Raw genomic sequence first — 9,835 nt, forward strand, 5'->3', positions numbered from 1 at the left:
CGACCCTGACTGGCCCTGCCCTACAATGGTACATCAACCTGCCAACTGGCAGCATCCATTCCTTTGCCAACCTGATCAATAGTTTCAACCAACAGTTTGCAAGTAGCAGGGAGTTGGAGAAACGATCCAGTGACCTTTACCGAGTCACACAGAAGCCTGATGAAACTCTCAGGACATTTCTTGCAAGATTCAACAAAGAGAAAGTGTCTATACCCAGGTGTGACGTTGGAACAGCAGTGGAGGCATTCAGACAGGGGTTACTACCATACAGTGACTTATACAGCGAACTCACTAAGTATCCCTGCCACACCTTCGAAGATGTTCAGGCCAAGACTCTTGCTTTCATCAGGCTGGAAGAAGATAAAAGCTACAAACTTGGATCACCCTGTAGACCAAAGGATCATGAAAAAAGCAATAGGAAAAGCAACAGAGGGAACAATTATAGACCTACCCCATATTCCAGGCCAGATCAGTCAGAAGTTAACCTGGCCCATGAGCATCAAGGTAAGGTTAAAGTTTATCCACCTATCTCCGAACATAACTTCAGTGTTGATATTGCAGGATTAATCCAGAGACTTGACAACATGGGATCACCGTTAGATGGCCCAGAAGTCGAAAAAATCCAAATCCCAGAAGAGACAATTCAAAATGGTGCGAATTTCACATGGATATTGGACACACCACGGATGATTGTTTCACCCCGAGGAAGGAGGTAGCCTACTCCGTTAAAATCGGGTACTTAAAAGACCTGATCAAGATGAAGGGCAGGAACGTAAACTAGGATAAGGAAAACCAGGAGCACAAGCAGGATCGTAGTCTCCCTCTACCACCACCAATCTATGAAGTAAAATTCATATCCGGCGGTTCGGAGATTTGCGGCTGAGAAGTTCAAAGAAGAAAGAAGATAGCCAGGACACCAAGGACTGTGTCACCCTGCAAACCGGATCTTGTCCCGACAATCACTTTCAATGATTGTGACCTGGTGGGCATCCCTGATGTTCATCATGATGGCCTGGTAATTTTTATGCAGATTGGAACAGCCACGGTAAGAGGGATCCTGGTAGATGGAGGCAGCTCAGTGAACCTGATCATGCTTGACGTACTGAAAGCCATGAAGATAAACGAGGATCAAATCATCAAGAAATCCAGCGTCCTAGTAGGATTCAGCGGTGAAACCAGGAGCACCCTAGGAGAAATCCACCTCCCAACCTACGTGGAAGGAGTCTCATCCTATGGGAAGTTTGGAGTCCTTGACTGCCTGTCATCCTACAATGCTATCCTGGGCAGACCCTGGATCCACAATGTCAAGGCCGTACCATCAACCTATCACCAGTGTATCAAGATACCAACAGACTGGGGCATAGCCACAATCAAAGGGGATCACAAGACAGCCCAGGAATGCTACACATCAGCCTTGAAGCCTTCCAAGGCAGGTAAGTCCCTGACATAGCAATTACAGTACCCTGTCAGGAGCACTTATGTGGCACCTCCCAGAATGGAAACAGATCAGGTAATCCTAGACCCTGAGTACCCTGAAAGGTATGTTTTGATAGGATCTGACGCGCCAGATAGTGTCAGGCCTGAACTGGTAAAATTCCTTAAAAATAAATCATCTTGGTTTGCTTGGTCACATTTTGATATGACTGGAATTAGCGCTGATATAATTACTCATAAGCTCAATGTTGACCCATCTTTTAAGCCTGTACAGCAGAAAAGGCGCAAATTTGCAAAAAAGAAACACCATAATAAATGAGGAAGTAGAAAAACTCTTGGATATGGGATGATCGGGGAAGTAATGTACCCGAATGGTCAAGCTAACGTAGTTGTTGTGCGAGAAAAATAATGGGAAGTGGAGAGTCCGTGTAGACTACACCGACCTAAACAAAGCCTTGTCCTAAAGATCCATTCCCCCGCCTCATATTGATGCCATGGTAGACGCCACAAAGCCAGGCCACAAAATGCTAACATTCATGGATGCTTCCAAAGGATTCAATCGAGATAAAGATGCACCCTGCCGACCAGAGAGTATCTGCATTCATTACGATCGAGGCATATCTTTATTACACTGCCATGCCTTTTGGCCTGAAGAATGCAGGGGAAACATACTAGCGCCTGGTCAACATGATGTTTAAAGACCAGATAGGTGACATCATGGAAGTATACATAGACGACATGGTGGTAAAATCCAAGAATGCAGAAGATCATGTGAAGCATCTAGAAATAGCATTTGAGATATTAGAAAAATATAACATGAAGCTAAACCCTGCAAAGTGCCACTTTGGAGTCTCTGCAAGCAAATTTCTTGGATATATGGTCACAAAAAGAGGCATAGAAGCTAGCCCCGAATGATAAAGGCTATCCTGGAACTACAGTCACCCAAGTCTGTCAAAGATATCCAAAAATTGACAGGCCGGGTAGCTGCCCTGAACCGCTTTATATCAAGATCCTCTGAGAGATGCAAAACATTCTATAACCTCCTTAGAAAAAATAAACAATTCCAGTGGACGGATGAGCATGAGGCAGCTTTTCAGGATCTAAAATCCTATTTGTCATCTCCACCCTTACTGGCTAAGCCAGAAAAGGGAGAACCTCTGTCACAAGATACCTATCTCACACGACACAAAGAGATCGTGTGATCCCGGTGAAAGAACAGACGGCAAAGAACATCCAGTCTACTATGTAAGTAAAAGCCTGCTAGATGCTGAGTTAAGGTATGGACTACTTGAAAAATATGTTCTAGCTTTAATTATGTCATGTACCAAGTTGAGACCCTATTTTGAAAGTCACCCCATTATAGTCAGGACCAATCTGCCCATAAAATATGTCCCCGCGTAAACCTCGAACTTTCAGGCGGGATGGCCAAATGGTCGGTCTGATTAGCACATATGACATCTGTTTTGAACCCGGGGCGGCGATCAAATCGCAGGCCCTAGCAGACTTTGTGGCTGATTTTAGCCCTAACCTGGAACCAGACCTAATAAAAGAGGTCAACCAACTAGAAAATAAAACCCTAGACAAAGAATGGACCTTATTCATAGATGGGGCATCCAACGCCAGGGGGACAAGGTTAGGACTAGTACTTAAATCACCACAGGGAGACGTGATAGCTCAGGCTGTAAGCTGTGAGTTCAAAGCTACCAATAATGAAGCAGAATATGAAGCCCTGATAGTAGGCTTAAAGGTATGTCTAGACCTCGGTGTTCAAAACCTAAAGGTAAAAACTGATTCACTCTTAATTGCCAATCAAATAAAGGGAATTTATACGGCTAAGGATGCAAAAATGATTTCGTATTTAGAATATGCAAAAAACCTTACCGCTAAATTTGCTTTATTTGACATAGATCAAATATCAAGAGACCGAATACCTGTGTGATGCTCGCCAGCCCTAGGTTCAAATTTCACCCCCACTTTTTTCGACAAAATACCAATTGTGCACTTATTAGAGCCAACCATCGCAAAAACCCGAATGTCAATCCCGTCAATCGGACAAGAACTCTTGGACTAAACCTTATTATGACTGGTTTCTCCGAGGAATACTGCCTCAGGGAAGACATGAGGCAAGGGCTTTTAAAATTAGAGCTTCAACTTATGCTATCATCAATAACACCCTGTTCAAGAGATCGCAGACTGGACCCTACCTGAGATGCTTGGAGCCTGACGAAGCCAAACGAGTACTTCAAGAAATACATGATAGACATTGTGGCAACCACAAAGGAGGAAAGAGCCTGGCAAGCAAAGTTCTCAGGACAGACTACTACTGGCCTGCACTGAGGGCTGACTGCCTGGAATACTCTTCAAAATGCGAAGCCTGCCAAATTCATACACCGATCATACATCAGCCATCTGAACTCCTTCATTCAATTTCCGCACCCTGGCCATTCATAAAGTGGGGTATGGACATTGTGGGAAAACTGCCTGTAGCTCCAGGACAAAAAGTCTTCATGTTAGCTATGACTGATTACTTCTCCAAATGGATTGAGGCTGACTCTTTCAGGCAAGTAACCGAAAAAGAAGTAATATCCTTTATCAGGACAAACATTATTTGCACATATGGAGTCCCATCAGAAATAGTATGTGACAACGGAACTCAGTTCGTGGGGAAAAGGACCCAAGCATTTTGCCAAGAATTGAATATAAACCTGGTAACATCAACCCCTGGATATCCAAAAGCTAATGGTCAGGCGGAGTCAAGCAACAAGGTAGTCATAAGCTGCCTAAAAAAGAAGCTGAAAAAAAGACGTGGCAGATGGGCTGAAGAACTTCCATTAGTACTATGGGCAGACATGACAACTCCAAAAACTGCAACAGGCCAAACACCTTACTCCCTGGTGTATGGTCGTGAAGTCGTCATTCTGCGAAGTACGAGTACCAACATCCGATGCAAACTGAACAACGTTGAAGCAAACAAAGACCCGATGCAAGACAACTTGGTCTTGACGGAAGAATTAAGAGACGCCGCCAAAATCGGGATAGCATCATATCAACAAGCGATCGCCAGACTTACAATAAAAACGTCGGGTCGGGTCTTTAAAGAAGGAGACCTTGTCTTATGCAAAGTATTTCCAAATAAAAAAGAAAAATCAGCAGGCAAACTGGCTCCAACATGGGAAGGCCCTTACTTAATTGATTCAATTGTTAGACAAGGAGCATACACGCTCCAAACGCTAGAAGGGGAAATGATCCCAAGATCCTGGAATGTAACTCATTTAAAATTATTCCATATGTAAAGATCAGACTACAATCAGGTATAAATTCAATCACTACTCAACCTAACATGCTATGTGATGAACTACATGTTTTACATGCCCTGTCTGTATTTTATACATGTTCAAACTAACCTATCTGTTTACTTTTTGAATCCTGAACAATTACACATGATAAAAGATTATATGTATAAATATTCAGGATTGAGGGCTACTCTACTATACATTCCTGAAACAAAAATTTTGCACTTAATCGTGCCTCGACGAGTTGGTAACCGCCACCGATACGATAAAAAGTCGGGACCAATCGGGCATGAAATAATTGCCTCGACCGACTACGTTCTCGCCACGGATTACAACCGGCCGGACGCAGAAACAGTGTAAGGGTGTTCTCTCCCAAACACTTAGTCTAAAATGCCTTCTTAACAGGCCGAATACCAAGCCCTCCAGCTAGGCAGGGGACATAAGCCCTCCCGACAGGCCGGTTTTCCCACCCCTTCAACCATTATAGCAAAAAAAACTATACTTGGTTGAATTACTCATGAATAACAATATAAAACGAAAATAATGTGCAGGTCATTCAAACGAAATATTTGACAGGCCCAACAAGATGAAACTCGCAAATCAAGCAAAGTCAAAAGTGAAATCAGCCAAAAGAAGGCCACCATGTCTATATCAATAAAAAACCTTTACCCCCAGGGCAAAGGCGCCAAAATATTCATAAAGGCCGGGAGAGTCTCCCGACCCAAAACAGAAAATAAAAATAATGTTTGTCCAGGGACATCCCCCCTGGATGGGCCAAAATACCAACTGAAAATATTTATTACTGTTTCTCCTTAGAAATAGCAAAGACATCAACAACCCGCTCCCACTCTTAGCCGGATCGGCCTCAACGTCCCGCTCCCCTGGAGAGTCGACCTCCTGTTCATTCTCCAAATTGTGCAGGTCAGGATACTTTGAAGTAACGAAAGCCATCTCAGCTGCAGGGTCCCATTTGGCCCTGGCCTCGACAGGTTCCGACATAGCAGCCGCCCTTCCTTTGATATAGAAGTATAGGGAAGCATCATCCAGCTTAAACTCCAAGTCATCCCTCTCTTGGGTGAGCTCCTCATTTCTCGCCCAGGGGCCTCCCGCAATGTACCCGCTTGCTCGAAACTCGCCTCGGTCTTAGCAAGATCCTCTCACCGCACCCTTGTCAAGTCGGCAGCTTTAGTAGCCGGTCACTCGTGCAAAATCCAGCTCAGACTTTAGCCTATCATAATCTGATCTCATCAGATCAATTCTGGCTACCAAAGAAGTAGCTTGATAGGCATTATGGAGACATGTTGCAGCACCCTGATCAAAAACAGAGAAAAATATGAGTAATTTATACCAACAATAGAAAACTACCAAAAACAAAACACACATAGAAATTGTGCCAACCTACCTCCCTCACAAGAAAGCCAAGGCGCCACCAAGAGGTCGACCGAATGATCCATCAAGCAACGCCCGAGTAGCAGTCTCAACAGGTCAAGGGTGAGCATGGCGTCCGATTTAGAAGCGAAGATAATCCCCGATCTTCACCCTAGCAGACCTCCATATTATCCAACCTCGGCTCTCACCTCCTTGACCGGGCGAAACATCAACATCTTCAATTTTCCTTTTTTGGGTCGCTTGAACTTGTTTCAAAGAAAGTGCAGAGAGACCCTGGCAAAGATCGAGACTGTTCAGTCAAGTCAATAACAGGCTCAACATCCCCGCTTCCCTGGAGACCTTCCTCTTTAATCTTAGCCAGCCTGGCTGAGAGGTCAGCCATACCAAACCTGGCAAGGCGAATAGACGACCTGGTGGCTGCAACACGAAATACTGTATCAGCAATATAAACCAAACATTATCAGGAAATTAAAAGTAAAGAGAAAAGAAAGATTAAGATAGACTTATCGCTGAGGTAGTGGCACTAGCACCCCGATGGTTTAGCCGCCCGGCAAAGACCGTCACCTTCAAACAATGAGGAAGGTGACCAACCCCACAGCAGAGAGGCCAGGACCTCTCCAAAGGAGAAATAGCAAGGAAAGCAGAAACATTGGGAGTGGGATACTCAGTTTCAGTAACCCAGTCATCAACTGCACACATAAGAGGTATGACTTATTACAATTTTTATTTTTTATTAACAAATAAAACATGCAGGACAAAGAAAGAAACTAAAAAGACTCACCAGCAACGTAGGCCTCATGATTCAAATACGCCAAGTCAGGACCCACAGAATTGGTCCTGACAAACATGTACCCAGCAGCCCAGCCTTTATCATGGCCACTGTCCAAATTACTCAGAAGAGGAGTAGTAGACGCCCTAACCTTAAAACTTATACGGCCAGGACTGTTTGTTTTAACAGCATAACAGGTCTTCAAATCGTCAAGAGAAAAAGAGATATTGTGTTTTTTATAGAGATTCTCAATGGAACATACAACCTTCCACACCATTGGCATTAACTGATAACATGGAACACAGATCTCCTTAATAACCTCCACCATGAGAGGAGAAAAAGGAAGCTTACAAATGCGCCCGAAAGCCCAATCATGGATGCGAACCAACCAGACAAGCCCGGTCGGCCCCGATAGGAGAATCCTCGGGATCCGACTTCAAAGATCGCGGGATGATCCCCTTATCCTTCAAAATCTTCTCAAACTCAGGCTTCAAACGGTTTACAGGAGACTGATCCTCATTTAAAGCCTTCGTAGGCTTGAATTGGAAATCACCATGAGATATTGAGATAATCTCCAATGGAGGATCACTCGGCTTATTTACTGTGGGAGATGGAGCAGCAGAAGAAGCAGACAAGGTTTCAGAAGAAATTTCCTCAGGATTCTGAGGAGGAGGAGTTGCAGGAACCGCTGCCCTGGTAGATTTTTTCTTTGCAGCCATTATTTGAAAGATTATGGGGAATTGATTAAAGATTGAGGAAGTTGGAAATTAAGAAAACTGAAGAAAAAGATTGTTGAAGAGAGAAGATGAGAAGAAATTGTGTTGGTGAGTTCAACTTAATGAAGCACACAGGTATTTATAATGAAGAGAATTAGGGTTTCAGCCGCAAAGGAAGTGGATAATCATTAAGGAAGTTGCAGTAAATAAACACGCGTCAGCAACTGCAGTAAAATAGCCGTTACAGGAAATTTATCAGGAAAAACTTAACCGTTGGGTAATCTTACCAATAATAAAGTTATCTCCTCATTTTTTCGTCCTGGCACACTGCAAATGAGGAGATAAAGGGCAATTGTTAGGCCTGGAAATCCGCAGACCTTCTTGATCAGTATCTTGCCTGAACCTGACAACCAGGCTATCAGGGTTTCAGGCTATCAGGGCACATGAAGATAGGCGCCAGGCCATGGAGAAGACAACGGTCAAAATATCAGGACGATATTAGACCATATACGCGTGTTATAAAAGGATTATATACACAGCATTAAGTGTGAAGATTATGCAGTAAATGCGATAATTAAGAGAGAAATAATTGGCAATTACTACTGGAAATAATGGAGAATAATCTTCCTTTAATGCCAGATCAAGCAGCCGTTCAAGATGGAAGCCTATATAAAGAACACTTTGAAGATATTGAGGGCATCTCATTCATACGCAAGAAGAAGCATACACAATACTTAGAGAAATATAAAGATTGTTATAATCATATAATTATTCTCCCAAATAACATAGTGATATCCTCTCCTGGCTTGGTGCCCGTGGTTTTTTCCCATTCAAGGGTTTTCCACGTACAAAATTACTTGTCTTATTGTTATTGTTATTATTTCATTTACAGCTTATTATTGTACCCTGACGACCTGACCAACAGACTACCTAGAGCTAGTTAACCTTACACAACTCTACCCTGACCTGATTTCGCCTTGCGCAAAATCCACACAAAACAGGAACCCATAGTCATTCCGAGTGTTGGGACCTTGGTTGTTGTTGTTTTGTCCCCCTTGAAAATTTTCTCTAGGACCATTGTTGTTGAAGTTTAGCCCTTGACCTTGATCTTGAAACCCTTGAGCATACCCTTGCCCAAATCCTTGATTAGCTTGATTCACTTGGTTCCCTTGATAGAAACCTTGGTTGTTTTGGTTGCCTCCAAAATCTTGGTACCCTTGAGGTTGGTTCCCAAAGTTTTGGTTTGAATATCCACCCCTTGGTTGAGAAAATTCGGGTGGATTATTTGGGGCTTGGGGTTGAAGATGTTGTGGATTTTGAACATTGGTACTCTTGTAGCTAAAGTTTGGGTGGTTCCTCAAACCCGGATGGTAGAAGTTGGTGTTTGGGTTGTAGACATTGGGATTGTTGTAGGGTGGTCTTGGTGGTCTTGAATTGTTGTTATAGCTTTGAAAGGCATTAACATCTCAGACATTCTCCTCATACCCTCCATTGTAGTTGTTGGCACACATGTCAAAAGTGTGGCCATTTCCCCCACATAGCTCACAAGGTGAAAGTTGGACTACCTCCTCCATGGGTGGACCATGTGAGGCAGTAGCTTGGTGAACTTGGTTCTTTTTCAATTTCTCAAGTTGCTTGGTAAGAAGATCAAGCTTAGCATCGACATTTGAACTAGAAGAGTTCTCCTTAGGGTATTTGCCATTTCTCCTAAGCATATTCCCCCTTGATCCATAATTGGCTTCCGAGTCTACCATCTTCTTGATTAGTGCCGTCCCTTCCTCATTACCTAAATGATCAAATCCTCTTCCCGCGGAGGCATTCACCATTTCTTTAGTTCTAGGCAACAAGATTTGGAAGAAGGTTTGGGTGATATACCACTCCAGAATCCCGTGGTGAGGACAACTAGCGATAAGGTCTTGATATCTATCCCATGCTTCACCCAAGGACGCCCCATCTTCTTGTTGGAAAGTGTGAATTTCATTTCGAAGCATGGCGGTCTTGGATGACGGATAGTACTTGGCCATGAACGCCTTGGCTAAAACGTCCCATATTGTGAATGTATCCGGAGGGTGAACATTCAACCACCGGTCCGCCTTACCCGTCAAAGAGAATGGGAACAACATCATCCTTAGAGTGTCCTCGGATACCCCGTTCTTCTTCATCATTGAGACCTTTCTCTTGAACTTTCTTAGATGAGCATGAGCATTCTCTTCAATTTGTCCTCCGAACAAGTC

The 9,835-nt window shown here is 43.6% G+C and overlaps 1 non-coding gene across 1 annotated transcript; it reads left to right on the forward strand.

The window, feature by feature from the left end:
• The first annotated feature begins 9,485 nt into the window (after positions 1-9,485).
• LOC141620703 (small nucleolar RNA R71) lies at positions 9,486-9,592 on the forward strand. Its single transcript, XR_012532020.1, has one exon. It is a non-coding gene; the product is annotated as a small nucleolar RNA R71 (small nucleolar RNA).
• The last annotated feature ends 243 nt before the right edge of the window (positions 9,593-9,835 follow it).

Source organism: Silene latifolia, chromosome 1, assembly GCF_048544455.1.
Source record: "Silene latifolia isolate original U9 population chromosome 1, ASM4854445v1, whole genome shotgun sequence".
Classification (NCBI taxonomy): domain Eukaryota; kingdom Viridiplantae; phylum Streptophyta; class Magnoliopsida; order Caryophyllales; family Caryophyllaceae; genus Silene; species Silene latifolia.